This window comes from Podarcis gaigeae, assembly GCF_964106915.1.
Source record: "Podarcis gaigeae genome assembly, chromosome: 2".
NCBI lineage: Eukaryota > Metazoa > Chordata > Lepidosauria > Squamata > Lacertidae > Podarcis > Podarcis gaigeae.
In genome coordinates, this window is record NC_139679.1 from 78,197,040 (window position 1) to 78,212,391 (window position 15,352).

The 15,352-nt window shown below is 43.3% G+C and overlaps 1 long non-coding RNA gene across 1 annotated transcript in view; it reads right to left on the minus strand.

Moving 5' to 3' along the window:
• Positions 1-248, minus strand: part of LOC310838933 — a 30,501-nt gene extending 30,253 nt beyond the window's left edge. The window contains exon 1 of the long non-coding RNA XR_014561228.1: positions 161-248. This is a non-coding gene — a long non-coding RNA (uncharacterized lncRNA). The remainder of the gene's footprint in view (positions 1-160) is intronic.
• Positions 249-15,352: the final 15,104 nt, after the last annotated feature.

Sequence of the window (15,352 nt, forward strand, 5' to 3'; positions counted from 1 at the left end):
ATGCCTTCATCTGCCTCAGCAGCAAGAAAACATGTCTCTCCTGTATTGGCACAGCAGGTGCTGCAACCTTCCAACAGTTTGACTTCACCCCCAAAGGCACACTCTTCCATTGCCTCCTGAGACAGACGGATGCCAATCAACTATTTAGCTACAGACTTACCCCTCGAATCTCATAAGACCTTGTGGCAATCCACACCAAAGGACTTGAGATGGCAATGCATTGAAGATGACTCTTCCTCCATCCCAGCAAATCCCTCCACAGTCTTTGTTTATGGCTGTGCTATTTTTCTAGAAAAAAGGGTGCTGGGAATCACCATGGGCGCCTCCCTTGTTCTCTTAAAATGGCAATAGCGCCCACCTAAAAGGTGTCAGAACTGAGTTCTGGTGAGTTCCGGCTGAAAAAAAGCCCTGCTTGTGGCAGAGCAGTTAACCACGTGCGTCTCCCACTGCAGTGTAAAGTGACACACCCCAGGAACAGCTATTGTCAAACTGCCGACAGAACACAATTACCATCTTCCAAGTTCTGTTACTTGCAAAGTGTGATAATCACAGCAGAAACCTGCCTGTTTGGGAATACTGGAGAGGTTGTACATGTTGGGCAATGAGTACTCTCTGTACTGAAGCTCAGTACACAAAGCTGCATGCATAGCAGTGTGCCTACCCATAAAGTGTAGGGAATATTAATGACTTTGGGTGAGTTTCACGGCTTACATCACATGATTCCATTTAGCCCCACAATATTATGTTGGTTTCTATTTTTATAAGCAATTCCCATGGTGATGTCATAGCATCTTTGGTGGTCCATATTTCTTGTCTAGCTTACACTGATACTTTTATCTTCCCGGAAGTCGAAAAGGTCAAACAGTTAATGAACTTTTTAAAAGGAATATCCAGTCCTTTTCTATCTAGATACTTGGCTCTGGCAAAAGGAGCCTGCTGTGCCAAACACCCATTCTGTTGCCATTGCTTTCCTGCTGAGGAACCCATTTTCTAGATAATAAAGTGAGCACTCAAGTGTAGAAAAGGAAGAAAAGCTTGAGAATGAAAAGGTCTATAACAAGGGAGTGAGGGAGACGTTAAACACCAGCACGTTGCTAGTCATTTCTCCTGCAGTTACTACCATTCTATTCTCGCTTTTAGTATTCCAGTGAACTGTTTTCAAGGCAAAACAGAAGGGATGTGATCTGTTTTTACAGCTGTTAAAGAACAGTTACGTCTGACATATAATTGTACCAAACAAAATATTTGCATACAAGTGGATTGTCCAGGATGATCAAGCTGTGACAACATAAACTCAAGAGTTTAACAGCTAGGGAACTGCAGGGTTTTATATATCTTTCAAAAGGCATGGTTAACCTGTGGTCCTTCGAATATTGTTGAACTTCAACTCCAATCATCTCTGACTATCAGCCATGATGGATGGAGCTGATGGGAGTTGGAGTCCAACACCTGGAGAGCCCCACCCCTAGTTTAAACTGAGACATGGTATCAGTGAGGGAAGAAATGTTTTGCAAAACAATGTATCAACCTTTGTTTTATGAAAACATGAAGCTGACTTTTTCAACTGTTCCATCTAATCGTAGAATCACAGAGTTGGAAAAGACCACAAGGATCATCTAGCCCAACTTGCTGTGTGCAGGAATCTTTTGCCCAACCGCATGCTCTACCAACTGAGCTATCCCAGGAGATGCAGCACTGTCTACTCCAAGTGTCTGTGGCTCTTCAAGTTTTCAGATATAGGCCTTACAAAATGTTTGAAAAGTCAGTCTGGATGATACCCACAGGTCCCTTCTAAATCTGTGTATGTAAGGGAAACCTCAACTGGCCAGAATAATCTCTTTGTACGGTAATGGCCTTAGCTAGCCAGTTAAGTGCTCTGAGCAGCATCTTAAAGAGTGAGCAATGTTGCCCGAGTGACAACTAAGTGATAGCACTGTCCAGAAAAGCGGTAGGCCACTCAGAGATTGGGATGTGGACAATATAGTTGTTTATTTCACAATTTAAGTCAATGACTAGACCTACAAAGCATTGCATTTTCCATTGCAAAAGTCTCATTTGGCCTCGAACTGAAATTCACACTTTTCAAAGTGGCTCGGCCTAAATCAACTTGTTTTCTGAAAGCTAGATCTTATCTTTGGTGCTTACTCCCAGATATATTATACAGTGGTACCTCAGGTTAAGTACTTAATTCGTTCCAGAGATCTGTTCTTAACCTGAAGCACCACTTTAGCTAATGGGGCCTCCCGCTGCTGCTGCCACCGCGCTGCCAGAGAACGATTTCTGTTCTCATCCTGAAGCAAAGTTCTTAACCTGAAGTACTATTTCTGGATGAGTGGAGTTTGTAACCTGAAGCATATGTACCTGAAGCATATGTAACCCAAGGTACCACTGTATTGCCTTCCAGAAATGTCCTTCTGAATTTTACACAGGACAATCTCCCTGCAAAATTTATTTATTTAGAGAGTTATATGTTGTCATACAAAACTGAATTTTCTCAAGATGGAAAACAGTTACTATAATATAAATAGTAACTGTAACTGTTTAAATGTAACAGTACATTTAAAACAAGTTATCTTTCAAAATCATTCAGCTTAAGCAGCTTTCTTTCTTCTTGGTATGATATTACTGATGCAGAACACAACCAATTGCCCCACCCTACCCTGGCTTAAATAGTTGTGAATAATACAGTAAAGTCCAAAACCAAAACCAAACAGAGCTTCACAAACAAAGGTTTGTTGGAAATGCAGTACACCCTACTGGAAAATAAGGGGTATCCATGTCCAGTGTTTTTATTTTTATAGACTGGTTATAATTTCTATGATACCAAAAGTCTGCAGTGCGTTATGGTTGCCCTGGTCCCCTTTTTGTCTCTGCTTCAATATTTCATACTTGTTTTCTGTAATGCATAGTTTTGTATTTTGAAAAGATGCCCACTTAAAAGCAGATAGATAGGGATCCAGACAGGGATCCTTTAGGAGGGTGCTCTCTGGGGCTACCACTGTAGCAACCCTTTCACTTGTGCCCACCAACCTAACTGCCCTTCATGGCAGGTTTGTGAGCAGGAATTCCTGACATTCAAAAACCAGTCACCCTAACTGGACATGCAGTTGCTATGTGGAAGGTTGTCATGAACTGGCAGAACAATGGGGAGGAGGAAGAGGATCCCGGCCATGGTTATAGCCAGGACTAGGACACACCAGGGCAAGCTGGGGATAGGGAAGGAGAGGTTGGTGTAGGAAGTACTCACGGGGTGGTGGAGGAGGATGATGATGAGGGGATAGCGGTCAGTGCACAGGAACCAGAGAAGCAGGACCCACCCACAAGAGCCAGAGGAGCCCCTGTCTAGACAAACACAGCAGGCTCTGGGGAATAGGGAGCAGTGGAAGGGGTGCTCTAAGAGGCTAAAGCAGGCAAGGGCCCACAGCAAAGCTCATTACCTGGCTAGGTGGGGCTCACCAGCTCTGGGAGGAGGTGTGTGATTCTTCAGAACAGGTGAGGGTCACATGCCTCATCAAGCTCAGATGCTGTAATCAGCAGGCACAGTATAAGAAGGAAAGCAGAGCTGAGATGCTGTGTTTGCTTGGATGTTCCAGGGAGTTCTTTGGGACTGATCTCCAGGTGCCCTGACCCCTGGATTGACTGCAGAGGTGGCCTGATTTTGGACTTGCTGACAGGTACCCAGTGGTTCAGGACAAAGGTAGCCATTATTGAGCAGGGAAACTTCAAGGGAAACTCTAACATGAAGGTTACCAATAAATGAAATACCCTACTTGGATAAAGTATTTCTATCCCACTATAGGCGTTAATTTATTTACAATCATAGGATGCTTGTGTAATCCATTGCTGCTATTGTGAATGCTTATTGTGGTTTAATAGAATTGTCATAGGTTCTAGTTCTCTTCTACACCCATGTATTGGCTGCCAAATAAAAATCAAACTTCATGTGTCTAAAGTGGACTTAGATACTTTAAAAGAAAATTAGGGTCAGGACCATAACTCAGTGGTAGACCACATGCTTTGCATTCGGAAGTTCCTAGTTCAGTCATTGATGTCAATAAGTAGGACTGAGAAAGACCTTGTGTGAAACTCTGTTGAGCTGAAGTCAATCGATGTGGGGAACAATATTCAGCTAGATAACCCAATGGTCTGACTCAGCTTAAAGCTGCTTCCTATTATTTATGTCATTAAAAAATTAGTGCCACCACAAAACTCAGCTGTTTTTGTTGAAGGCAAGCAGTTAAAAGTGGTGGTGTACACAACAATTTCATGCCTATTACTTTTTGAGAAACTGGAGCAAGCAAAGTGTAAGGGCAGGCACTTATTTTTAGTCGGTTCATTGTTGTACTACTTTTTTGTGTCTAAGAGTCAATTCAAATAGTTAGCAGCTGCACAGAAGCTTTAAATCTATCTGAAGCATGGTAGAGATGGCATCAGTGGCATAGGAAGGGGGGGTGCGGTGGGTGCAGTCCGCCCCGGGTGTCATCACTGAGGGGGGTGACAAAATAGCAAAAATATGAGATATATATAGGGCTCATGAAACTTTTTAGTTCAATCAACAAACGCAATGAAACACAGCTGGCACTGGGCACCACACCGTGGGGGCCGGCACTTACCGCGGGGCCTGCAGCGTGCCCAAGCCACACATCTCTCCTCGGAGTGACGTGGTGGCTTGGGCGCCTGCAGGCTCTGCGCTGCCTGAAACAGCAGCGTGGGGCTTGCGTCTGCCCACTGCCTCTCCCTCAGCTGCCCGACAGCTGAGGGAGAGGTGGCGGAGAGGCTTTGCGCAATGTGCCTGCCCTGGCTCGCTTTGCCCCCAGGTACAGGGCACGTGCGCCGCCCCAGGTACCTGAGCGGCTAGCTACGCTGTTGGATGGTATGTCAGATGCAGTGAACTACGGTACATAACCAGCTCAGCAGATGGACTAGACTTTGGCTTTTTAGCATCCTGCATAGGTGCCAAAGGAGATCATTGCAAGGAGGGCACTTGGGTTCATATAAGATTCATTTGAAAGCAGGGACAGCCTGATCAGGAAGCATTTCTCCTCCTCCTAGCGTTTAATCCTTGTGTGTCATTAAAAATAAATTCAAATCTAGAGCAGATTGGTGGCTATTTATATATATATATTGCTTCTGCTATGAATATGTGAGAAGCCACCACACACTCTGTGTAACATGTGACAAAGTGAGGGTTCATGGAGCTGCCTGGATCTGTCCCAGCAATGCTTGTCAACGTATTAAATTCCTCCTTACATTGTGACCAAATAGTTATTGTGAGAGAATCAGGCTGTCGATTCATATTTTCTCACAATACACTTTACCAGCATTAATGCAGTACGCACAATAATGCAATATTTTCACAGTATTAAAATATTTTTTCAAAATATTAGTACTCCATGCTAATTGTGGCTTTTCCAATAATTTATGCAATAGATTATACATCTTGGCTGCTTTTTATATACTGCATTTTGTGTATATATTAGTAAATGTATCTAAAACGTAAAAACATTTTATATGTCAAGCATGTTTATACATATTGGACAAACAATTCATGTATCCTCTACAGAAAGTATTGTTATGATGTCCCAATAGATGGCAGTGTTGAGACTTATTTTGCTCCTTACTCTTTAACCTAACATTATATAATATAGGAATCTTAACATTAATTTTGTGTTTAAGTAGTTTGAGCCTGGGATTAAGTCAGAGGAGGAAATAAATTCAAAAGCTAACAGCTAGTTTAGTGCAAACCGCACAGGTATTCCAATTCCTAGAAGCAGCAGACATCTGTGCTAAAGCAAAATTGATTCCACCAGACAAAATACAACATGGCAGCTGGTGAGACAAAGAAAGGGAACCATAACAAATGATGGTTATGTGTTTAACATAACAGGTCACAGAAATGGTATTTGAGGTCACTATGTTATGTGGCTCCAATCTTGTGGATAGGTCCTTTGGTTCTGTATTGTCTTTCAATCTGTTTAACATATACATGAAACCTCTAAAGGACTTTGCTTGCCTGTGGATTTTTAGTTAGGTATCAATATGTAAGCAATACCTAGATCTCACTCTTCCCTACCCTCCCTCTCTCTTTTTTCTAATGCCAAGCAAGCTGCATAGGTTCTAAATAGTTACAGTATATGGTTGCTATAATAGACTAGAAATGAACTAATAAAACGAGCCCTTTCATGGATCACTGCCTTGTTGTGGTGAAGGGGCTTGAATAAGTCCAAGAAGCTATGAGCTATGCCGTGCAGGGCCACCCAAGACCGACAGGTCATAGCCGTACGTTTAGACTAAATGTGATCCACCTGGAGAAGGAACTGGCAATCCACTCCTTATTTTGCCAAGAAAACTCCATGGCCATAAAAAAGGAGAAGCTTTGAGAAGAAAGTTTTCAAAGCATGCTCTGATTCATGCGGTCATGGAGAGTCGAACACGACTAAGATGACTAAACAACAATTAAATGAGGCTTAATCCAGTTTAAGGGTTCTGGGAATTGTAGCTTTGTGAGGGGTGAACTACAGTTCTCAGGATTTTTAAAAGAATGTGTACTTTAAATATATAGTGTGTACACATTGTCAGATGTCATAGAATGATGACATACTTAACAACTGTCCTGATTTAATAAGGAAATCCTGTTTTGGGGCACTGTGCTCTCATGCAAGTCATGTGACGCGTGTGGGAGTGCAGCAATAAAAGGCGTGCATCCCAGTTTTCCTCTGGGACATGTTGGAGGGTATGTGGTGAGGGTGATTTGGGTGCTGCTGTTCACAGGCGTAATATGGCAATGCAAGCTGGGGTGGATGTTAATTGGGAAAGAAGGTTGAGCCATTTGAGGACTGTCCCTTCTTCCAGTCCTGGGGAGATTGATGGTCATGTTTGCTATCCCTTGAACATGAAGATGCTGCTGGTTAACTACAGATGGAGAGATAATAAGACCGTGGCAATCAAGGACTTGGTTGTGGTTGATAAACTGATCTGGCAAGTGTCAGAGCAGGAGTTGGGAATTGGATCTGGCTGGAGGGCTGGATGCAGAGCTGCCCAGCCTCATAGGCCATTCTGACAGGTGGGTGGGACAACCCACTTGTCAGTCACCTGATATCAGTTGAGTCAAAGTTCAAGCACTAAAATAAGAGATAAGACTCTGCTGCTGCCTTTTACCATGGAACTACTAGTCCAGGGACAGGATGGCAACATTGATAGCATAGGAGTACTCATGGATCTGGCCTTGTGGTGTTTGCTATAGCAATCTAGCCCAGGTGGTGCAATGGGTCAGTGTATTGGCTGTTAACCAGAAGGTTGGTGATTCAAGCCCACCCAGGCTATAGCTGTGGGCAGGATTCCTGTGTTGCAGAGGTCTAGATCAGGGATGTCCAACTCCTAATAGACTGCAATCTACTCACATTATAAAAAAACTGGTGGTGATCTACCCATTGTCGTTAGATAGACCAAAGTTGAGCTTTTTTTAGGAAGCCAAAGTTGTTGAGCTTTCTTTAGGAAACCACAGTTGTTCCACGCCCTTTTGTTGTGGGGCGGACGGAACGAAAAAACTGAGGGGCCAAAGCTCTACCAGGAAAACCCCCACGATCTACCAGTAGATCACGATCTACCTGTTGGACATGCCTGGACTAGATGATCAAATGGGTCCTTTCCAACTTACGATTCTGTTACTCTGTTAAGAAGTGCGTTTTCAGCTGATGTGCCAATTGCACCCATTCCTGGTACAGCCAGACCTTGCCATCACCTTAGATGAATTGTTTCTTGATTAAATTATTGTAATGTGTTCTGTGTAAGAGCTATCACTTGAAAATGCCTGCTACCTTTTACATTTTAAAGCTTAATAGAATGAAACAAGAAGCTTAGGGTATTCTCTGGGCATCATATCCATCTAATTTCAGGGGATTGGTCCTCACTAGAGAAGCATTTAAGGAGGAGTAGATAGCCAATAAAACTTCACATGATTTTGATAAAAAATGGAAGTGGGAGCATATTAGTCTTGATCAGAACAAAAACAAAAGTACTGGTCATAGCTGTCAACTTACAGATTTGAAAATAAGGGACCAGCAGCCTTGGAAATAAGGGACCTGCAGCCATAATAAGGGACCTGCAGCCTCACCTGTTCCAGGCACTCCAGTCTTCCTGTCCTCCTGCAGTCTGGTCAAACTCATGCTGGTAGCTTCGCGAACACTGTCCAACCAACTTTGTAACCAGAGGTTCAACTGAATAGAATCTGAATCACATGCACCACAAGGCCTATGCAGCCTCACCTTAAGATGGCTCCCCGGCCTGACTTTGCACTGCAAAGTTTGCAGCAGCACGTGCAACAAAATGGCGTCCAGCATTCAACCCCCCCCCCTCAGCTTGCATTAACTAGCCACCCACAAGGCATGCAAGCTCCACCCTCCAGTCGTTCTTAGACTTCTTATTGGGTGAGCAATGCAGCCAAGCAACACAGTTGGAGCCTCCCTCCTCCCTGGCTGGCAGGGAGGGAGGGAGAGGAGCTGCTTCCTTTGAAATTTAAGGGACATCATTTAAGGGACATTTAAGGGACATCCATCAATAAGGGACAGCAGCGGGACATGGCGCTGGAATAAGGGACTGTCCCTTCAAATAAGGGACACTTGACAGCTATGGTACTGGTTCATACAGTGCATATTTATTACATGGGTTTTATATATATATATACCTTTACCTTTATTTACTACATCTCTGATTCATGTAATTTATTGTCTGATAGTTGATAGTTGTGGCAGCCTTTTTAACCACAACCAAATCCTTGATTGCCATGGAGCATGTGGTTTGTATTATAAGGGTCTTGCTTCAATCCCTGGCATCTCCAGTTAGAAGGATTATTTACATGGAATCATAGAATCTTTGAGTTGGAAGGGACCCCAAGGGTCATCTAGTCCAACCCCTGCAATGCAGGAATCTCAGCTAAAGCATCCACAACAGAAGGCCACCCAAACCTCTGCTTTAAAACTTCCAAGTAAGGAGAGTCTACCACCTCTCATGGGAGTCTGTTCCACTGTTGAACAGCTCTTACCATCAAAATGTTTTCCCAAATGTTTCGTTGGAATCTCCTTTCTTGTTAATCTTTACTACAAGGAGGTGTTCATAGTTCCCCATCCCCTTTTATCCTCACACCAACCCTGTGTGAGATAGGTTAGGCTGGGAGGCAATGACTGGCCCAAGGTCAACCAGTCAGTTTTGTGGTTGAGTTGGGACTCTGCCCCGCCCCCAACCACATTTACATGCTTGTATTAGCAATAGAAACACACCTGTAGCCTTGAACCCTAGATGACTGCTCCCAGACAAACTAAAAATTCTGGGCTAGATGGACAAATTGTATAAACTGGCACAAGTAAACTTTCAAAATATAAATATTTATTAGCAACAATAGTGCAAAATATCTATTTTCATAGACAAATTCCCTGATCATCAGATTCTGATAGGACTCATATTGCTCATGAGAGTCCTACAAGACCACTGTTGAATACAGAATACCACTTTGCTGGTCAGATCCACTGTCATATATTATTTTTAATTTTGTCATTATTTCATTAAATGTATTCAAATTGCATGCTAACCTTTAAAACTTTTGCAAGATGGCGGCATCCAGCTGCATGGACATGTTCCAGTGTTTCTATTTGCAGATTATGATCAATACAGGAACAACACTGTAGAAATATTTAATGATGAAAAAAATTGTGAGAATTATCTTGACAACAAATAATTTTCATTACAATTCTCAAAGCATATTGTACTAGCATGTGCCAAACTCAACAGGAGCCTATCTTTTCGGGCCATAAACGTTGCCAGCAAATCTGTCCATTGTGTGCTATCACTGCTTGGCAGCTCAAGAAGATGTCATCAATTGCTAGAAAACTAGGACACCAAATTGAACACCCGTGCCTGCTATTATTCTCCTGTATACATGAATGTGTGGGTATGGAAATCTGTGCAGCAGCATACTAGTTTCCTGAACCCACTGTTTCTATTTCATCTGATGGGCTAGAGCTAGGTAATTTCAAAATGCCACCTGAGGTTGTAGACTGGAGACAATACTATTGTTTGAAAGGGAGTTGGAAGTAGTTTGTTGGAGGCATTATGCAGGTGTATTCCTTTTGTCCAATCTGTCATAACCAGGGAATCTTTTTAAAATAATATTTTTATTAATTTTCACAATAAACAAAATCATTACATTAAAGAAAAAAACAAAAAAACATAAAATAAAACATTTAAAACAACTGTATACACACTTGTGGATTTAATACTAAGTGTGTATAACCTGGGAATCTTGAAGTGTGCAGAAGAGGACTATGATGAGGTCCAGCTGTTTCCTTGAAAGGAGAAGCACCAACATCTTATTAGTGGCTCTGTGACAGGAAAACAATTCTCCTACCAGGGTTTTCAGTCCTGGCATCTCTCAGGTGGCCATTGTTATTATAAGAGAACAAGGGTGAGTTCTGGCATCTCTTTTTTCTAGAAAAATAGCACTTTCTCCCACCATCCTTAGACTTTGATAACATGTGCCATACAACGCCTCTGTCTCCCCTGCCTTGCAAAAGTCAAAGTATACAAATAACATGAAGGCCTTTTAATTAACCAACCAGAGCCTACCACACTTCAAGTCTTGCCCAAGGTCCTGTTCTTGCCTTATCTCAGTTTGGGCTTGACTTGTTTAGAAACAAGGTTTGTCTAAGCTTAGAAATAACATGCAAATCTGACAAAGATTTCATCAGATAGGACAGTGGGATATGTGTACATACAAGCAATACTCTTGCTTTCAAACTTCAATTCTTTGTGGCTTGGGAATGTATAACTGATACTTTGGAGAATCATTTTTGTTTTCTTTTACCAAGCTGCAAACAGGGATGCGGGTGGCACTGTGGGTAAAACCTCAGTGCCTAGGACTTGCCGATCGCATGGTCAGCGGTTCGAATCCCCACGGTGGGGTGTGCTCCCGTCGCTCGGTCCCAGCACCTGCCAACCTAGCAGTTCGAAAGCACCCCCGGGTGCAAGTAAATAAATAGGGACCGCTTACTAGCGGGAAGGTAAGCGGTGTTCCATGTGCTGCACTGGCTTGCCAGATGCAGCTTGTCACACTGGCCACGTGACCCGGAAGTGTCTGCGGACAGCGCTGGCTCCCGGCCTCTAGAGTGAGATGAGCGCACAACCCTAGAGTCTGTCAAGACTGGCCCGTATGGGCAGGGGTACCTTTACAAAGCTGCAAAACAAAATATGGTTGTTATTGTGCTAAAGGTCTCTTTGCTAGCTTTCCTGTGTTGTTCCTCTATTCTGAGCAACTCTTGTATGTGCACTTTCATTTCTGTTATGCCTAATCTCATAGATCTCTTAGGTGACTGGCTCTAGTGCTGAAGAATATTTGCCTATGATCACATGACAAACAAAGTCAATGAGGCACACAACTGCTACAAAAGTTGTATTGTTTGTGTGTTGCTTGATCCCGATCATTGCTTTACTTGCAAAAGAATACTTGGGTAATTTTCTGCAAACAAACTGATTTTCCTGTATTTGTGTGTCCACTGTGTTTCAAACAGCAATGCTATGATGGGTATTAGACATAATTCTATTATACAGAATTTTTTTATCATAGCTTTAATACAGTACATTTCCAGTGAAATTCAGTTTATGGGCCGAGTAGGGGGCAAAGGTTGCCTGCAGGTAGATTGCCATAACTGATGCTTGAGACCCACCTTATTTTTCTGCTATGGTGGAACAACCATCACATCTTTGCCCAGTAGGCTATGCCTACTGCAGTTTGGTCTGAGACTGAAATGAACCCAATGAATTCCTCATGTATAGTGCACTCTCCTCACTTTCTTCCACAAATCTTACACCTAGAGAGTTGTTGTATGCAAGAAATATCTGCTGTTTCATCTGCTAAAACTGAGAAATTTGTGGAAGCATCAGTCTTCACAACAATATCCTCTCTTGAAATTCAGCCACACAACTTGATTAATTTGCTTTGTGTTCTTGCAGAGGGGTACTTAGCATTGCCCACCCAGGTTTCCAGGGTTTTTTTGAAATACAACATCCCTTTACTCAACATGAAACTGTAGAAGGTCTGTCATGTTACCTGTGGTACTGGTCTTACCCTAAAGAGAAGTAATGGTCTAAAGAACAATGCTATATGACCCACAATACACAAGAGTTGATTGTATACAGTACAGTGTCTGTTTATTTTCCTGTTTAGCTCCTACATATGACTTATTAAATTGCTGTTCAATTGACACATTTGCTGTTCAGTTGACACATGTGTCCCGTATCCCTTGGATTACTAGCTAGGGAAATAAAATGCAATAATGACATATAGGTCCTTTCAAAACAGTGAACACCAACAAATGAGACTATTTAGAAAGCCATGCATGGCAAAATGCTATTGGAGCCATACTATGATGCTTAAATACTGTACATAACTTTTTGTAGGGGGTCTAGGTTTGTGAAAACCACTCTAAAGCACCTGATACAAGATTTGCTTTCGGTAGTTCCCTATATCCAGCTTTTTCTGCTATTCAGGTTGTACAGTGCTAGTAGCTGCCTCAGTATTTTCATTTGGGATGTTCTCATGCCCTGCCCCTACCAGTACCTCAATATTTTCTGTCTCTTTTAGGTGCTACTTGCATGATATCCAGTGAAGCGGTATGTTCAGTATGTGTCTGAGGCTCACTTGGTGTCTTCTGCTTTTTGAAGTAGCTGATATCCATACCTAAACAAACAGCTCTCCTTTGCTTTTTCTCTCTAGCAACCATAAATAGCAAACCCTTGTGCCTTCTTTCAACCCTCGCCCAATCAAAACAGTAGCACCAGAGCAGGATATTTGCTACCCATTTCCTGAGGACCTTTTCAGGACTTTCGGTTTCTATTGACTGGGTTACTTTTGGTTTCTATTCTTCTTTTCTCCCCATGTTTATTGAAAGTTCGAAAAGGACATAATTATATGTGCACTAAACATAATGAGATATAAATAAAAGAGAGAAAGAAAAAGAGAAACAGTAGCTATGTAGAAGGGAAAATAAAGGGGGGGGGGAATTGTATACAGTCAAACCTCGGTTTTTGAACGTCTCCGTTGATGAACATTTCGGTTTTCGAACACCATAAACCTGGAAGTAAATGCTTTGGTTTTCGAACAAGCCTCGGAAGTCAAACGTGCCACGTGGCTTCCTTACTGAGTTTTCTGTATTGAGGCTTCCGTATCGAGTTTTCAGTTTTTGAACGTTTCAGAACTTGAACAGTCTTTCGGAAGGAATTACATTCAAAAACCGAGGTACCACTTACTTTACAAAGTTGTTATTGTACTGCACCAGATCTTAACCTATTACAGTATTTGTAAGAATGGATTCAAAATATCATTGAATTTGTCCATGGCAAGTCTGTGTTTATATGCAAGTTGTTCATATGTTACGAGTTTGTACACATCTTCAATTCAATCATAGAAGGGAGCCCCATTTTTATTTTTCCAGTTCATCAGTATCAGTCTTTTTGCTGTGGTAAGGGCACGGAGAGCCCACTTGTATTGTCCTTTTGTACGGTTCCATGTGCTGGGTATATAATTCAAAAGAATATTTTGCTCTATAAATGTAAGGTTGTTCCACACAGTTCTGTTGCTAGTTTCAGTTACCTTCTGCCAAAAATCTTTCAATATAGGACAATGAAAAAACATATGTTTTAGAGAAACACTATCCCTATTGCATCTCCACTTTTGGTTTCTGTTCTTGGCCACTGCTCACGTACTCCTCTCGAAAAGCAGGACCAGGTGCAGCAGTACTCTGGACCTCCTTACCTGGTCACAAGAAAGGCACCACAACTCATTTGTTTATACAGTAGTACCTCGCAAGACGAAATTAATTCGTTCTGCGAGTTTTTTCGTCTTGCGAATTTTTCGTCTTGCGAAGCACCTCTTCAAGCAATGCACCCTGGGTATTAACGGTTTTAAGAAAAAGGAAACAAACTTGCAAGACGTTTTCGTCTTGCGAAGCAAGCCCATAGGGAAATTCGTCTTGCGAAGCAACTCAAAAATCGAAAAACTCTTTCGTCTTGCGAGTTTTTCGTCTTACGAGGCATTCGTTTTGCGAGGTACCACTGTATTATCATTCTATTTCTAGGGTTTCTAAACCTTGTAACATCTGTAGAAGCAGCATCCTTAGATCACAACAAGCATTTTGAGCTACCTGCTCAGGAAAGTGCTCCTCCAAAAAAGTGCTGAGTTCCAGTCTAGCAGCCACTTTCAACAGGAGTGGTCTTGTTGACTAGCTGGCATAGGAGTCAACTCCTAGAGGCTGAGGGGTCTTTGGCTCTCCCAAACAAAATATTTGAGGAGCCCTATGGAACTTGTTCCAGAGGACGCAGCAATGGCTACCAACCTGGATAGCTTAAAAACAAGATTAGACCAATTCATGAAAGGAGAGGGCTATCGATGGCTATCAGCCATGACGGCTATGTTCTTCTTCCACAGTTTAAGGCGGCAATGCTTCTGAACCCTGGTTGTTGGAAACCTTACCTTTGCTGGCTCACCACTGTGATGAGGCCAAGGCCTCTGCCACCTCAAGGCCTCCACTGAGGTCCACTGCTGCTGCAGACATACTTCAGGAAGCCGGGCTTCACTTCTGGAAGTGCTGGATGGTAAGTTGGCAGGAGGCAGTGGGCTGAAGCAGCCTGCACACACTTGCAGGTGTGTGTGAGTGTGTGGCAGCGGCAGTGGGCCAGGTCAGGCGGAGGCCGAGCGCGTTGTGTGGGTCACATCACAGGCGCATGATGCGCCTTGCCCACGTGACGTCACACACACGCATGATGCTGGGACCCCTCAATCTGGTGTGCAAGTTGGCGCCTCTGCTCAGCAGTGAACTATGGCTAGCCGCGTGCACATCCCTGGCAAACACCGGTTGCCTCTGCTAATGCTGAGGATGCCCCAAAGGCGAAGCTAATGACATTGTTGCCCCTTGTTTTAGGCCACTGCAATCTCATGGAACATTTCACACACAGTGTCTTAGGCGGGTGGCCTCTGGCTTCTTCTCCCGCCTTTTTTGGGGGGTCTCATTCGCCCCTCAGCCCAGCTTCGCCTGCATTTTGGCAACGACTTCGTTTTCTCCCTCGGCCGCATGGAGCCCTGGGCTAGCTTGCTTCAGCTTCCCGCGCCCATGTGGCCATGGCTAGTAGCTCTTTGGCTCCCCGCCCCTTGCTTCCCTCAGCTCGTAGATGTCCTAAAGGCGGGAACGGGGGGTGGGGAGGATACGGGAGGTGGAGGGGCGGGTGGGAATAGACATATATATATTTGTCGTCGTTTATGAGGAGGTGGAGCGCGGGCTTGTGCTGTTCTGCTGGCAGCGAAGCGGGG